General features: G+C 51.1%; 2 protein-coding genes across 3 annotated transcripts in view; both read right to left on the reverse strand.

Moving 5' to 3' along the window:
• EVA1A (eva-1 homolog A, regulator of programmed cell death) overlaps nucleotides 1-16,115 on the reverse strand; it is a 1,077,479-nt gene that overhangs the window by 193,130 nt on the left and 868,234 nt on the right. The gene's annotated exons all lie outside the window — the stretch shown is intronic.
• LOC138453210 (uncharacterized) overlaps nucleotides 12,862-16,115 on the reverse strand; it is a 46,701-nt gene continuing 43,447 nt past the window's right edge. Inside the window, exon 2 of the transcript XR_011260375.1 lies at nucleotides 12,862-15,585. The gene's annotated coding sequence lies outside the window, so the exon portion shown is untranslated. The remainder of the gene's footprint in view (nucleotides 15,586-16,115) is intronic.

Below are 16,115 nucleotides of genomic sequence, written 5' to 3' on the forward strand. Positions count from 1 at the left end.
TTGAACATGAGCCACGGAAGAGCAATCCATTGGCGGACGGTAGACAGTATGCAAAGTGGGATGATAATTCAGGGGAGAAGAAGGGAAACCAGAAGAAGAGTTGCACGTTATCGGCAAATAGATAACAGGAGAAACCACAGAGTAGATGATTTTGCTGAGTGGGGTGTAGAAGGGGAGTGGTCGAAGGACAAACTTGAGCCGCTCGCACTGGCAAGGGTGGGAGTGGACATGTCACGGTTCTGCAAGATGCAGAAAGATGGGTTTGTCAGGTAAGAGGAAATCCAGTTCAGTGCTAGGTTTGGAACCCTATGTCAGAGAGGGGGAGGAGCAGAGAGAAGTGGCTGACCTTGCCAAAGGATGCAGACAGATGGAGGAGGATGGGTATACAGGAATTTGGAGTTGCGCGTCAATTCCATCTCCATGGAGTGTCAGCTATGGATAACAGATGGGGGGAGGTTGCATAAATCATTGGTCTGCAGGTATTCTGTTGGCCAAGACACATTCCATCAGTTGAGTGTAGTGGAGGAGAAGATGGAGCCGCCAGTACTTAGCAGGTGTGTTGGTGTCAGTAGTGGGCTTTTGGAGTTGCTACAGTATTTTCTAGCAGGCAGAAAGGGTCCCTGACTGAAGGCAGCAATTGAAGTATTATTGAGTCACCGCGTGACTTTGCCTGAGAACTAGTGATGGCGCAAAAGGAGCACCTTGCGGACAATATGAGGAACTTCACCGCAGGCACTTGTGAGAAGGCTTTCCAAGTAGTCAAGGCTATGCGGGCAGCAGACAGTGTGCCTGGCCCCACCTCCTGATTGACATTGCATGATGTAGTGTGTGCCATTGGGCAGGTCTAAAAACAAGGAGTACGTTAATCACACTGCAGAGGCGTGCTGAATGATATGCAGATATCGTCAAAAAGATGTGGGTTCTTGGGTGAACACAATATCATTTGGAATATGGCTCACTGAGTTATCTGCATGCCCATAAATAAAGCCTCATTTGAATCAGGATCTTGGTCAGAAGTGCAACATATCTTGTGGGAACTGTAAGGCTATATGTGACTTGTAGTCTGTGAAAGAAAACCTTTTTGTAGACTTCCTAGAGTGGTGTTTCAGTGTGGATTTCTTTTTAGAGAATAGCCACACCTCTATCACATCTACAGCCCTTCTTAAAGGCCTACACATGTATTACGTGAGGCTTAATCTATCTTTTGGATGATGGCTACCAAGTCTTGAGGCAAATATATAGCTGCATCTCTAATGCTGTGGGGAGAGGGTTCCAACGATTGAGTGATTTTTTTTTTCAGGTTGCGTGCTTTGCTTGCGAGGGTGTTTGGCGGTCCACCTATGGGCTGTTAGCATTCATGTTGAAGAGAAAGGGGTGTGCCTCTATTTCATGGTTGCTTGCCATCCCTGCCATGCCTGCATGGCAATCCACCCGACTGGTGCAGGCCTTCATGGTGGTGGAGGAGAGTTGGGGAGAAACTGCTGCCTGGGCCTATTAAATGTCACATTCATCATTTGAGAAAATGGAGACCCAGATAAGAAACCGCCAAATTTATTGCAGCAGTTTCTTGATTGTATCAATCAGGCCTAACCGGCTGTCCTGACCCAAGCCTGTCGTCTACACTAAATGCACCATTTGTTACAATAATCTTGGATGCATGCACCCCAGGAACAAAAAAGAAAACCCCCTATTCAGAATGAATATGGGTCAAAGAATTTGTAATAAATAAATAAATAATAAATAAATACCCTGTTCTATGGAATTTCTTCCACTCAGGAGGGTCTACAACCACGGTGCTCACTGTAGCCTTCGCAGAGGAGAGACAACCATTTGCATGTCAGTCTGCTCCCACCCCACGAGGGCAATCCAGCACCTAAATGCGAGGCAAATCTCCTCTGAACAAGAGTACCATTAGCCACCCCAGACACGTGTTTCAGCCTTGTTGGGCCTCCTCAGCGAGGTGAAGCTGAACCACGGGGTCGCCAGAATTAGACTATTGGCAAACCATCAAATGCCTTGTCATGAGTACAGTGAGGGCGTGCCACCAATGGAAAATTCATTTAGTCAGGGGTAAATATTTCAAGTTGCACGCTACTAGAATTGCATAAAAAGCACCCACCCTCTTAGTTCTCTGTATGCACACAGCACACAGTTGCTTGCTCGCCAAAAGTCAATTATCACTTACCAATGTCTAGAGAGAAATGCACATTTTGAAAACTGTTTTAGCCAAAAAGATGATAGAGTGTAGATTAGCAAATAGGAGAAAACATACAAGTGATGAGTTTGTGTGAAACGTAATGCCAACTAGAGTTTTTGAAGGCCTTTAATTTCGTGCTCACGCCCCTCACCCCCAAATACTATTTCCCCAATGCTGTGAGGATGCTCCTCTGAATCCTCGCGTTTGCGTCAGTGCAAATCCGTGTGCTAGTCTAGTGGCCATGCAGTGGCCACTGGCGGCACGCAAGAGTCTCTGTAGGTACCCTGGACTTGTCTGGGATATTATGGAGCCAACGTTGAGCAGGACTGATAAAACACGGTGAGTCACTGCTTCTGCCAGTCAATGCTTCACTGGTATCAATAAACCTAGCCACTGGTATAACGCTCAGGCCTTCACTAGTTGGGCTGCTGGATGAATCCCAGTCACCAGTGACACTATTTCAGTCCTTGCCTTCAGTTTCTCTTACAGCCAATGTATTTAATGGACTTGACCTAAGACTACAAATCCCAGCATGCTGTTGGTAGAGAGACGGAAGCCTAGGCCTGGGGGAATGTTGACATGCAGTCGCCAGTTACTCTTCGCTAGAGCGAGTTGTACCCCTTCTACAGCTAGAGTTGAAGGAGCCCTTGGGCCTGGCTTCAGCAGTCTACAATGGCCTGAGAGAGAGGCTTTGCTTCACCCAATGGCCGCTTCTCTCTCACCCAGCATGCACCCAGCATGCCGCCTCTCGGCGTGCTGCACCTACCCAGGGTATTTGCTGCATTGCTTTGTGATCAGCTCTTCCTTCTGCTTTGCCTTCTGAAGAAGAGGCAAGAGGGCCACCGCTTCTTCCATTTTCAGGACCTTTTAGTATCGCAGATCGCGACATCATGTGACAGTTTTGTGTATGTATGGGATGCATGCTATGGAATTTACAAAGCTCGGAGCCTACGCAGCGCTGTACACAGGGAACGCAGCAAGTGGTTTGCAAGTAGAGTGCCGCGGTACCTTTACCATCGTGCAAGGGCGTGCTGTTTACCAGCAGTGTAACATACATCCACAGATTAAGCATTGCCTCGACAAACTAACCTCCCTGCTTTCCACCTCCAACCCCCCCCCCCTTCACCCCACTACACAGCAACCGATTGCGAGGGGCTTCAGCCGCGAGCAGGATAGACCACAGCACTGCAAGTCCTGCGCCGTGACTCTTCCGGGAACAGCGCTCAGGGCTGAAGATGGGCGGGGGGGGGGGGGAAGAGGTTAAGCCCCGGGGCCATGTAATTCATGGCCCCTCTGGAGACACTGACAACCAGTGGGCCAAGTGGCTTCGGCAATGTCAACATAGGCTCCCTGGGAACCAGACCACCGTGTCACACGAGCAGAACCATCACACGGACAAGAAAACAGACCAGGTGGGGACGAGCCCTGGGCGTCCCAGACCTGGCCCGGGCCTGATTGGAACTGCAGGCGGCCGCAATAAAGTGTCCCGACAGCGAGACACAGGGCGCCTTTCATCCATTCAAATGCTACCAAATGCTAGACCGCTTAAAAAAAGGGCAGTTTAGTTCCACAATTGCAGGTTCTTCGTTAATTAGACTGGATCTGAGTTGGGACAAACACTGCTAAAAGGCCATAACGTTGCACGTAGGCAGACAGCCGTGAGACATGGCCGTGTGGAGCTCTAGGAGGAGACATTACAGTGACAGCCTGATTCAAGTATGGCGTAAAAAGTCGTGGAAAAATGTGTGATATGGACAGGACACATGGGTTCACCCACTCCACTTTCGTACATTTCTGGAGAGGAACTTCAACACAAGCACGAGCTATTGTGACTCCCAAAATATGTGCCCTTCACGGCCCCCACAGTCAGGGTCAGACTGTGGCATAAGGGGGGCCCCGGTTCGCGTTTCCCCCCGGAGAGTTTTTGGTGCTGCACACGGCCAGCGAGTGGCCGTGGGGGGCAGAGCGCCTCCCGGGGGTATTTAAGGGCTCAGGGAAGGTTCGGGAGGCAGGCGACGGTTAGGACTTGGTGATTGTGAAGTCCTGTCGCCTGCTCCCGAGCCTTCCCTGTAGCTGGGCCTAGGGCGTGTGTTGGAGGTAGGGAGTAGCAGGGTTGTGGAGGTGGGGGCCAGGTTATAAGGGCAGAAGGAGGGTGTCGGCGGCTGCTCCTGAGTTTAAAAATAAATAAATAAATAAATAAATAGAAAGAGGGTGTTGTCGCGGGCCCCTCATAGTCAGGGGTACCGTACATAAGGTACCCCCCCCTCTTACCGGAGCCGCTGTCCGCGGGTTGGGTACATCAGGCCGGGCGGTTCGGGGCCATTTGCGGCCGCGGTTTCTTTTTCTTGTCAGGGAGCTGGGTGGGCATCCCTCGCCGGCCGTAGTGTGGGCCCGGAGGGTTCTGCATTGCTGTTGCCGGTCCCGTTGCGCGTTCGTGTGGGGACGCAGTGTGTCGGGTGGGGGAGCCGTTGGTGGTGAGCCCGCGTGTGCTGGGATTCTGGTCCCTCGCGTGCGGTGCCGGCGTGCAGCAGGGAGGGGGCAGAGCGGCCCTCTTAAAGGGACCGCTCCCCCTGTTCCTGTTTCCATTTGGAATAGGAAGGCACTGCGGTGCGGCGGTTGTGCCACTAGGGGGCGGGCGGTGGAGCTGGTTTGACGGAGTGGGGCCTATAAAAAAAAAAATATATATAATAAAAAGAAAGAGGGAAAGTAGGAAAAGGGGGTATAGGGAAAGGAAGGGGTTTTTGAGAAGGGGCCATTAGCAGCAGTGGTGGAGGGTGGGGGGGGCCCTGCAGGGGTGTTCCGAGTGAAGTAGCTTGTTAAGAGAGTGGGAAAAGGGGGGGCTATCCAGGTGCAGGGGGTGGTTGGCTAAGTGGGGGGGTTTAAAAAATTTTTTTTTAAAAACATTTTTTTAAAGTAATTTTATTAAATAAGTAGGTTTAAAAAATTTAAAAAAAAGCTAGTTTCAAAGTTAGTAGTTCAATTGGGGGATAGGTCCACGGGTAGTTTTGGCTCGGGGGCTTAGGTTTGCTAGGTCATTTTCAGGGGGCATATATATTGTAGTGCACAACCAGATTAGTAGTGCACGATGGTGGGCCAGGGAGCCAGCAAGAAGGGTCTGGTTGATGCTAAGGCTCTGAGGGAGGCTTTGGAAATAATTAGTATGGCATCTAGGGCCCAGTTGGAGGGGGCAGTGGGGGAGGTCACCGGCGGAGAGGTCACGGGGGAGGGGGAGATAAGTGGTGGTAGGCCGCAGCGTAGAGCAGCGGCAGATGGGGCTCTCGCGGCAGTGGTGGCTTGCACCCCATCGGCAGGGAGAGGGGAGGTTTGGGAAACTAGGGGCAGGAAGTTGAGGAAGGAGATAGACAGGAGGGCGTCAGGGGGAGAAATGATTTCGGGTCATGAGGTGGCTCAAAGGAATCAGAGTGGAGCCAGTGAAGGGGTGCAGAGGGGGGTGACAGGGCAAAGGGGAAGAGGGGGTAAATACCTGCAGAAGAGTGCAGGTGGGAGAAGGAGGGAGAGGTCACCGTCATTTGAGGAGGTTAGAGTGGGGCGCGGAACGGCCCCCCCGGGTAGGAGGAGTGAGGGCGGAGGGCGCTGCGCAGCCCCCGCTGGTCAGGTGGAGGTAGAGGGTTTCAGTACGGCCCCTCCTCGGTCAGCGCAAGGAGAGCCTAGAGGGCGCAGCACAGCCCCTAGCAATGAGGATTCCAGGGTGGAGGACGGAACGCCTCGCCCGAGAGAAGAGGACCAGGCAGGGGTTTCCACAACCCCGCCGAGAAGACGTCAAAGGAGTGGCGGGGCGGACGCCCCGGGCTCGCAAGAGGATCATCAACTCAACTCGGGCATGAGCTCGCATCCGCAATGGTATTTAAGGGGTGATGAAGTTGGATGGGAGGAATATGTGGGGCAATGGGAAGTGGAAGATTATAGGGCGGAAAGGGAAAGGGGGGAGGAGAGTAGAAGTTTGAGGTGGGATATGGAAAGGGAAGTGCAGGGTGGACGGGGGGAAGGGGTCAGGGGAACTATTGGCTGGGTGAGAGTGCTGATATGTTTTGTCCCCGCAGTAGGAGCCCTCTAAGAAAGGAGAGGAGGAGCATCGGTGTGGACGCCAGACCACAGGCGGCAGGTGTGGAAAGAGGTGAGCGGGAAAGGGAATGGTCATCTGCATGGCAGAGAGGGGTCACAAGAAGGGGGACAGGGGATGAAGGGTCTGGACTGCAAGGTGTAAGGAAAGAAGTTGGTGTGCAGGCCATTGGAGCCGCAGGGGCTGGGAAGAGCATTTGCTCAGTGGAGGTCCAAACGGACAAGGTGGTGGAGCCATTGGTGCTCGAAGTGCAAGCTGGAAAAGATAAGGAGGTTGAAGTGAAAGGAAAAGAGAAAAAATTGCCATACATGGGGATAACAAAACCATTAGGGGCGCACTTGATGGCAGCGACCAGGGAGAAGATTCAGGTGGGGGAATTTGTGATGTCTTTAAATTGCTCCATAGGGAAGTGAGAGCAAAGGAGGGGTCTAAGGAGGAAGAGAGGGAACTGGCTTCACGCCCAAGAGTCCCGGTGACTATTGAGAATTGGACGTCGGCGTTTATCATTTATGCCAGTGTGTATTGTGAAAAATTCCCGGAGCGTTGCATGGCCCTGCTTAAATATATGGATGTAATAAGGAAGGCTTTCACGAGTGTTGGGGGCTTTGCCTGGGTAAGGTATGATGAGGAATTCAGAGCAAGAATGGCAGAGGACAGTCAGGCGGTCTGGGGGGAGATCGACATGGATCTCTGGCTGCAATGGATGGCCCCAACGAGGCCTGCCCCGACATTGCACACAGCAAGTGGGCTGCCTGTGCCTTTCCGGCCCTTTCTTGGTCGCCCCGCCCATGAGGGGGCGGGAGGAGGAGGCAGAGGACAGCCCTCGACAGCATGTTGGGCGTTCAATAAAGAAGGCTGCACGAGGTGGATGTGCAAATTTAAACACGAGTGCAGCAGGTGTGCGGGTCGGCATCCGGTTACAGATTGTTTTCAGGCAGGGGACAGTGGGCCAGGGCGAGGAGCGGAGCAAGTAGGTGGGGGGGAGGGAGGACTGCATGCCAGGTAAATTGGGGTGTGCTGGTAGGTCGGGCTCAGTTTATCGTAAAAGGAGGGGGGGCGCAAGGTTTGATGAAAGGTTTTTGGGGGCAACTTAAAGGGGGTAGGAGAAGGGTGAGGAGGAAGACGCGTAGGTAGGGGAGGGCCGCAGGGGGATGTAACGGTGGAAATTGTTAAGGGGTGGTAGCTGTCGTTTGGAGGGCATGGACGACGGTGGTGAAGCCCTGACGCATGCCGCACGACAAGGTGAGTAGGTTTCAGGCTGCATGGACGGAGGTACGGGAGTGCCTCTGGTGCAGCAAGGGGAAGTGATGAGATGGGTCTGCATGGACGGGGGGCGCACTAGGGCCCCTGGTGCAGCTGGGGGAAAAAAGTGGAGCAACGAAGCAAGGTGCTGGAAGAGGAATTTATGTGGAATGGACTACATGGACGGGGCGCAGGTTTGGCCCCTGGTGCAGCGGTGGAGAGGAGTAAGGAAGAAAAGGGGCCTGCATGGACGGGGGTGCACTAGGGCCCCTGGTGCAGGTGGGAAACAGGTGGTAATGGATGCAAGGAGCTTGAAGATTAGTTATATGGAAGGGACTGCATGGACGGGGGTGCAGGTTTGGCCCCTGGTGCAGTGGCGAGAGGAGGAATAAACTAAACTAAAGGGCCTGCATGGACGGGGGTGCACGTGGGCCCCCGGTGCAGGGGGGGCAACGCAGGACTGTAAAGCAATAAACTGGGCACAACAAGTTGAACAAATGGTTTATTGCTTGTAGGGGAACTGTTTGCGACTTGTTTTACGTGGTTATTCTTTGGGGCTTTCAGGGTTTCTGAGTTGGTCGGGGGAAAGGGGGGGTGGGGGGACTGCAATGGGAAGATGTTCAAATTACAGAAGAAGGTTTAGACATCAAGATTAAAAGGTCTAAGACGGATCAGAAGGGAAGGGGCTCTTGGGTTCTGCTGGGTCGAGGGAGCAAGGTTTTATGCCCAGTTCAGGCAGGCAAGGTGTGGAAGGAGCGCTGTGGGGTTAAGACAGGCTTGGTTTTCAGCATGCGGATGGATCGCCGGTTTCTGCGGCCCAGGTGCTAGGGGTATTGCGGATGGCGCTGGTGGCAGTGGGAGAAAAGGAAGAGGATTTTGGGACTCATTCCTTTAGGATGGGCGCAGCATCTTAGGGTACCAGGCTGGGTTTTTCAGAAGACAAGGGAAAAGATTGGGGCGTTGGAGGTCTGGGAAATACAAGGGGTACGTCAGGGAGTTTGATAAAGGGGAATGTTGAAGAAAGGTGGAGTAGGACTTTGTGGGCCAACTGTTGTTGTTGAAATATTTTTGACTTGTCAGTGATTTTGTAATTTCTTTTTCAGATGCTGCGCGAAAGAAGGGGGAGTTGGCGCAAGTTTGGATTGTTGGCCATTCATTTGTTAAGTGGGCTGGGAAAGAGGTGGAGAAAAGGGTGTTTGAAAGGCAACTGGGGTGCAGTTACAAGGAAGTGGTGGTGAGTGGCACGGGTTGGGGGGCCTGCGGTGGGATCAGCTGCTTCCTATATTGGCAGGGATGAGGGAACGCTATGGGGTTCCAGAGGTGGTGATTATGCATGCAGGGGAGAATGACCTGTTGAGAGATACGGGGGTGGCGCTGCTAAAGAAAATGAAGAGGGACTTAGTGTGGGTGTGGGAAATGTGGCCTCAAGCAGTGGTGGTGTGGACTAAGCTGTTGCCGAGAAGAGTTTGGAAGGGAGCGAAAAGTGAGGGAGCAATAGAGCGGGCCAAGAAGGGAATAAACAGAGAAATGGTAAAATGTTGTGCCTCGGTGGCGGTGCAGGTCATGGACCATAAGGAAATACCATATGAGGGTCTCCTTATCTTTAGAGAGGATGGGGTACACTTGTCCGTGTATGGGAATAATCACTACCTGGCGGACTTGGGTTCTTGGCTGGGAGACTGGGTAAAAAGTTGGAGGTAGAAAAAATTGGGGGGGGTTGGGGCAGAAAGAACTCTTCGGGGGAGGGTTTTTCTGGTGCCGGGGGCATGGCCCCTTTTGATGTGGGGGGAGGGAAGCGCAATGGGGGAATGACACGGGAAAGGATGGGGTGGCGCTGTTTGCACAAGCAGGTCACCCCGGGGGAACAGGTATTGAGGGGCATGGCCCCTGGGAGAAAGCGGGACACCTGGAAAAGGGGCAAGGAGACGGTAGGGTGCAAGGGATAATTAGGGAGGAAATGGGTTATTTAATTATTTAATTGTTGGGGGAAAATGAAAATGTTTAATTTATTTAATTGGTTGTTAAAATATTTCTTTAGTTTGTTAGGCCATGGAGCCAGTTAAGCGTTCTGATTGAAAGCTTTGGCCTGTCACATTAAAGTGACCTTTTCCACTTTTAAATGAGTCTGGGTTTTTGTGCAGTAAGCCAAAAAAGTGGCCCACAGCTGCAAATAGCAATTCACTCCTTTTGTGAGAGTTTGTGTAGTACCCCAGGCAGAGTTTTTTTTTAGTCAAATGTGTTACACACTCTGCATTTTAAAGGATATATGTTCAGAAACACTGTTCAAAACTTCTAGCTGCATAGTGAAGTAACTAATGTGAGTGGCCCACTTTGGCCACACAAGCTGGCCCACACCAGCACGTTGGGCCTGCAATCCGGACACTGCTCTATTGCCCTATAGGCCAGTCCGAGCCTGATGACATCCTGCACCTTTTGGGCAGCGCCAGTTAACTTCTCACTGGGCTCGTGCTCCATGTTACCTCCCCCTCCCCCACCTTCCCAGAGGAGCCTAGTGCTAGTTTAGTAAGGGCCCAGCCTTACCAGAGCCACTAGCTCCCCATAAATGTAGCTAGCACTGGTTGTGTGTTGCCAGAACGTCATGCATGCAGGCATGACGTTCTCAGGCCAGGTCACACAAATTGTCTCGGGAGGATAGCTCAGGGGCAACGTGCTCGCCTTGGAAGCAAGGTTCGATACCCACGTCCGCGCGTAGAAACCTCTGGGTATTAAGCGCATTATAAATAACCTATCACATCACATCAATACAATATCTATCCATAGAACCCAATCCTAGAGATTTACATACAAGCAAAAGCATTAGGGGAACATAAGTATGTGCAGAATTTTAAATTTGAACCATGTCTTATTGTGATTCAGTAAGAAACCCTTTTGAACGAATAATGGATGCTGGGCTCTGCAGATTTCATTGGTCACAACACTCTCGCTAATAAAAACATGTCTCTACGTTGCAGGACACGTCTACCAGTCTGGGCAGCTACAACGAGTATGTGAGGCTACAGCTGTTTCTGTATTCAGCTGCTCATGCCCAGTCTACTGACAGTGTCTGTGGAAACGGGGGTTGCTCGTGCATGTGATAACCAAGCTTTAGGACAGATTCTTCCTGTTCTGAAGCAGAGTGCATACAGACCAGACCGCTTTCGGCAGTTCTGCAGAGTCTTCTGAAGGCTGCCTGCTTGCTGTAGCACGGGTGCGAGTGTCCGTGGGCAAGCCCCTGGGTCTGGGGACAGGGCGACAAGACATGCTTTGCCAGAGCTCCGTTCCGGGAACACAGCTTTTGCCGAAGGCCCACTCTGTCGTGTTCAGGCCCATTCCCTGCGTGTCCAGGGAAAGCATTGGCGCCGGGAGACCACTGGCTGGCCCAGTATAAACGCCATCCTTCCCAACCTCACACCTATCAATGCATTGCAACTCGAGACCAGACACAACACCAGCGCTTTGTAAATAAGTTATGACTTAAACGTAGGTGCTGGGTTGGGCGGAGCCTACAGGGATTCTTGTGGGAATTCAGGACGAGCATAGACGCCCTTTGGACTTAACCGGAGACTCTGGCAACGGTTGCCTTCAGGTGGGGGTGGGGGGAGGAGGCTCGGGTACCAGGAAGGCAGGAGGTGGGCAGATGAGCATTCCTGAAACACAGCTCTTACTCTTGAATGCCTAGAATTCGGGAATAAGTGAGAGCTAATGTATGTATGAAAGCATTGGGGATTTACCTAGCGACAGCCTAGTAGGCCCACATCAAAGCGCTGTGCGGATGCAGAGGGAAGCAATAATAGGCAGATAATGGCGAAATCTCCTCGCACTGTCCAACCCATGCACCTTCCTCAGTAGTTAAAAGGAATGAGCATGCCGTTTTTAAGGGTCAGTGGCAGAATACATGTGTAATATGCTACTGCAACTATTTCGATTGCCACTAACACAGCGCACACCACAGTGGGACTCCCCTCGGGCCACTAGTCCGTGATTCTCATTCCGTTCACCTGGGAGGAATAACTGGCTTTACCGTCCTGCCAGGATTCCAACCCGTCCATTGGCTGTGACACACAGGTCTCGACAGCAGGCGTTTATCCCACTGAAGTATCCTCCCAGCACGCTCACTGTCTACTAGCCTAGTCAGTGGGAGAGCGTTTATTCTCGTGCCTGTTCGCCCATCCTTCACCATCAGGCTAGGAAATGGGCTGGAACAAGACGGAGCTGCGTTCCAGCAAAGTGTGTCTTTTCTGAGAGCAGTTGCACCTCCAGCTGCAAATCCTCCCCCGGCTAGGCAGGCCCCCAGATCTGCTCTCAAGCCAGCGACAGAGTGCCCAGAAGCTACAACTCTAGCTGCAAATCCTCCCCCGGCTAGACTAGCCCGGCAGGCCCCCAGATCTGCTCTCAAGCCAGCGACAGAGTGCCCAGAAGCTACAACTCTAGCTGCAAATCCCCCCTGGCTAGACTAGCCTGGCAGGCCCCCAGATCTGCTCTCAAGCCAGCTATAGAGTGCCCAGAAGCTACAAATTTAGCTGCAAATCCTCCCGCGGTTAGACTAGCCCGGCAGGCCCCCAGATCTGCTCTCAAGCTGGCTACAGAGCACCCAGAAGCTACAACTCTAGCTGCAAATCTCCCCTGGCTAGACTAGCCCGGCAGGCCCCCAGATCTGCTCTCAAGCTGGCGACAGAGTGCCCAGAAGCTACAAATCCTCCCCCGGCTAGACTAGCCCGGTAGGCCCCCAGATCTGCTCTCAAGCCCGCAACAGAGCGCCCAGAAGCTACAACTCTAGCTGCAAATCCCCCCTGGCTAAACTAGCCCGGCAGGCCCCAAGATCTGCTCTCAAACCGGCTGCAGAGCACCCAGAAGCTACAACTGTAGCTGCAAATCCTCCCCCGGCTAGACTAGCCCAGCAGGCCCCCAGATCTGCTCTCAAGCTGGCGACAGAGCGCCCAGAAGCTACAAATCCTCCCCCGGCTAGACTAGCCCGGCAGGCCCCCAGATCTGCTCTCAAGCCAGCAACAGAGCACCCAGAAGCTACAACTCTAGCTGCAATTCCCCCCTGGCTAGAGTAGCCCGTCAGGCCCCCAGATCTGCTCTCGAGCTGGTTACAGAGCACCCAGAAGCTACAAATCCTCCCCCGGCTAGACTAGCCCGGCAGGCCCCCAGACCTGCTCTCAAGCCAGCGACAGAGTGCCCAGAAGCTACAACTGTAGCTGCAATTCTCCCCTGGCTAGACTAGCCCGGCAGGCCCCCAGATCTGCTCTCAAGCCGGCGACAGAGTTGTGGGTGCGATTTCTCGCCGTCGCCAAAACCAGTACAAAAGGGACCCTATGAAAACTCAAACAGAAAAGAGTTGAGTAAACATTGCTTTATTAACACACAAGCATTCGCGAATGGGCCACAAGTTCAACCGTCTCGCAAAGCAAGTCGTCAAAGTGCCGCCCTTTGCCCTGCACATCGTGGTCCTTTTATACCCATCTGTTTTACATTGTCATACATTGCTGCACATAGATTATGTCCACCACAAGGCGGTTCCTCCCAGTCATGACTTTGCATCAACGGTCAACAGTTCAACATCTGCTATTGTGGTTTCCTGTTATCTGTTATTCTCTCTCTCTCGTGCCCTTCTGTGTCCTTATCTCTGTGCACGAGGCTGTGCTTACTCATTCCTTCCCCACCCGTAATCTGCAGATAGTTTTAGCAGGCTCAACATGCTTCGACATACAGTGACCAAACACAATTCTTCTGTTAAAACAAGTTCTTGCCAGGTCAGCAGGTCTTAAACGCCGCTGTATAAAGAGAATGCCTCTTCTTTTAACAAAGGGTACATTCTTTTAACACATATGGTGATTAGTACAAACTCCAAGTGTGAGCACAACATTACATATGTATGCGTACCTTCAATCCACCCTTTGCTCACACTTGAGCATCAATCTAAACAGTCCTAGCATAAGCAGATGGCAGGAAAGCAACATCATCACATACTGTATGTACCATAATCTTCTCCAGGCCTCCCATGTCAAAAAATTCCTGTTGTACATGGCTTTTATCCATTGGATTTAGGCGCGTTATGCTGGAAGAACACATGGAAACACAGCACGACACACATACCGGGAAACATTGGATGCAGAGACAAATACCTACAACTATTGCCGCTAGAACCAGTATAGGCGTAAGAAGTTGCCATCCAATTTCTTTCAGGAGCTTCATCCACCAGCTATCTCCTGACCCTTCCTCCTGGTGGATGCTATCCGCCACTTTATGCAGTTTGTTTACTCCATCCAGGATTCCTGTACTCCCTTCTGGTATGTAAACACAGCATTGGGATCCCACCAAAAAACAGACTCCGCCCCTTTCTGCAGTGAGTATGTCTAAGACATACCTATTTTGGAGAGCCACTAGCCGAATTGCTTTCATTTCATAAGTAATGTTTTCCATTAGGTCTGCAGATTCTTCGATTACGAACTCAAGGGCCCTGTTTAGCTTTTGGATTTCTTGACTGTTCATAAAGATGCCCGCTGGAGGAACCAGGACCCCCATCAGATCTATAAACGTTTCCCATCCTGTAGGTTGATACGTAGGAATTTTTGGGTTTACTGCTCGTTTATTTCTGCTGTGTATTTCTTTATGCAGAGTAGACGGGGCATATACCATCACAGCCGGCATTATTCTGGCTATGTAACATACCCCAACAAAATCTTTGGCTAACCACAAATAAGCCCTCTTGTTACAGACGTAGGCATGTCCTTCAATCTGTAACAATCCCTTCGTGTAGTTATTTAGATTCACCATTTGACTGCACCCCGAGATCATTCTTTGATTACCTCTTGCGCTCCTCTTAAAACATATATTCTTTGGCCTAAACTCTTGTGTGATGGTGATAGGGGGAGGAGGTTCTCTTACTATCTGTACCATAGCAGGTGCAAGCCCGATTCCCTCAGTTTTGATTTTATAGCGTATCTTTTCCTTTAGAAGGGTTTTGTTCTCTCCTCTAACATAACAAGCGGTATTCGGTATCATGTATTGCTGTGCTGACACTATTCTCATGTAAATTAATGTACACCCGGCATCCTCAGTAACTGGCGATGCGTACACTGGGATGCCTTCACTGCTATGTCGGGGCATGTGGGTGCAGATCCAGCAATCAGTTTTATTCACTACCCCATATGTTGTGTTTATTATCTTCACGTATTCATTTTTAGCATAGTCTTCCGGGTCGTGTTGGTCATAGGCATCTCGATTCCTGCTCTTGACCCAATCTGTTCTCCCTGTTTCATTTGACTCGGGCAACAGGTTCTTTAATTCATATCTAGATGGATGTTCCAGATACCAGAATATTATGGCAAATGCTATTAGTACTACTATCGTGCATACAGAAAACAAAATTTTGCCTCTTGTGGTACAAACTGGTATTTTCCTCTTACCTTCTGTGTTTGAGGAGCATACACTTATCCGTTCAGGGACTAAACCAGCATACACGGGTGTAGACATAGTTCAGTATATGGCTCAGTATACAGCGTATATCAGTTGCAACCTAGCGATATAGCAATATCCCCTATTTAAAGCACCAGTGTCCTTATTACTCTAATAGTGGTAGGTCTCACTGAAAACCTTCATCCGATCTGTCCCACGTCTCGCAGTGCCTGTCCCAGGAGGGGAACGCCGAAGGCCCTTCAGGCTACAAGCCCGTCGTCTTCAGTAAGGCACAATTCTGCTAAAACCAACAAGAGAGTCCAAATGTTCATCTCCCTAATGATCAAAGTTCAAAACAGTGTCCTTACACGTTGCTTGGCACATACACGTCACGGGATCGGAGGCGATGGGCACACCTACTAGTGGCATCTGGCAGTACTGTTGCAACCTGGGGTTGGTTGGTTCCCTTTTCTGGATCCACGTGGTACCAGTGCGATTTGCCATCAACTTTTACCGCAGTTTGTGTTGCGAGGAGCACCTGAAACGGGCCCCTCCATCTGGGTTGCAGTCCGCTGGTGCGATCGAAGGCTTTTATAACAACCCAGTCACCGGGCTGCACGTCGTGACCTTCTCCTATCAGAGGAGATGGAGCTACTGCGTTCACCTGTGCATTAATAGAAATCAGTCTATTAGTTAACCCAATACAGTACTGTTGTAATGCAGGCCATGCTTGCTCAGACAATCTCTTAGGTGATATGGGGGTCCCAATACTTGGTGGGCGCCCCATAACAATTTCGAAAGGAGATAAACTATGTGTACGCTTAGGCATAGTACGCATACTCAATAATGCAATAGACAATGCATCCGGCCATTTCAGTCAAGGGCATCCAGTGTTTCAATATGCATTGTGCTGTGGAGGTGGCACTATTGTCCCGCAGGGGATATGCTTCCACCCATCCTGAGAACCCACATGTCATCACCAAACAGTAGGAATGTTTATTTACAGGCTCCAGCTGTATAAAGTCCATATACACCACCTCAAAAGGGCAGGTGGGTAACTTACTGTGGCCCGCCGGGGCCGGTACACCTTTCCCCACATTATATAAAACACATATTTCACATTGTTTTGCCCATTGGCGACAATACATTCCCAATCTTTTGTTGTACCACACAGTACTTAAAACTTCTTCCATA

Source organism: Ambystoma mexicanum, chromosome 4p, assembly GCF_040938575.1.
Source record: "Ambystoma mexicanum isolate Mex_15411 chromosome 4p, UKY_AmexF1_1, whole genome shotgun sequence".
Taxonomy (NCBI): domain Eukaryota; kingdom Metazoa; phylum Chordata; class Amphibia; order Caudata; family Ambystomatidae; genus Ambystoma; species Ambystoma mexicanum.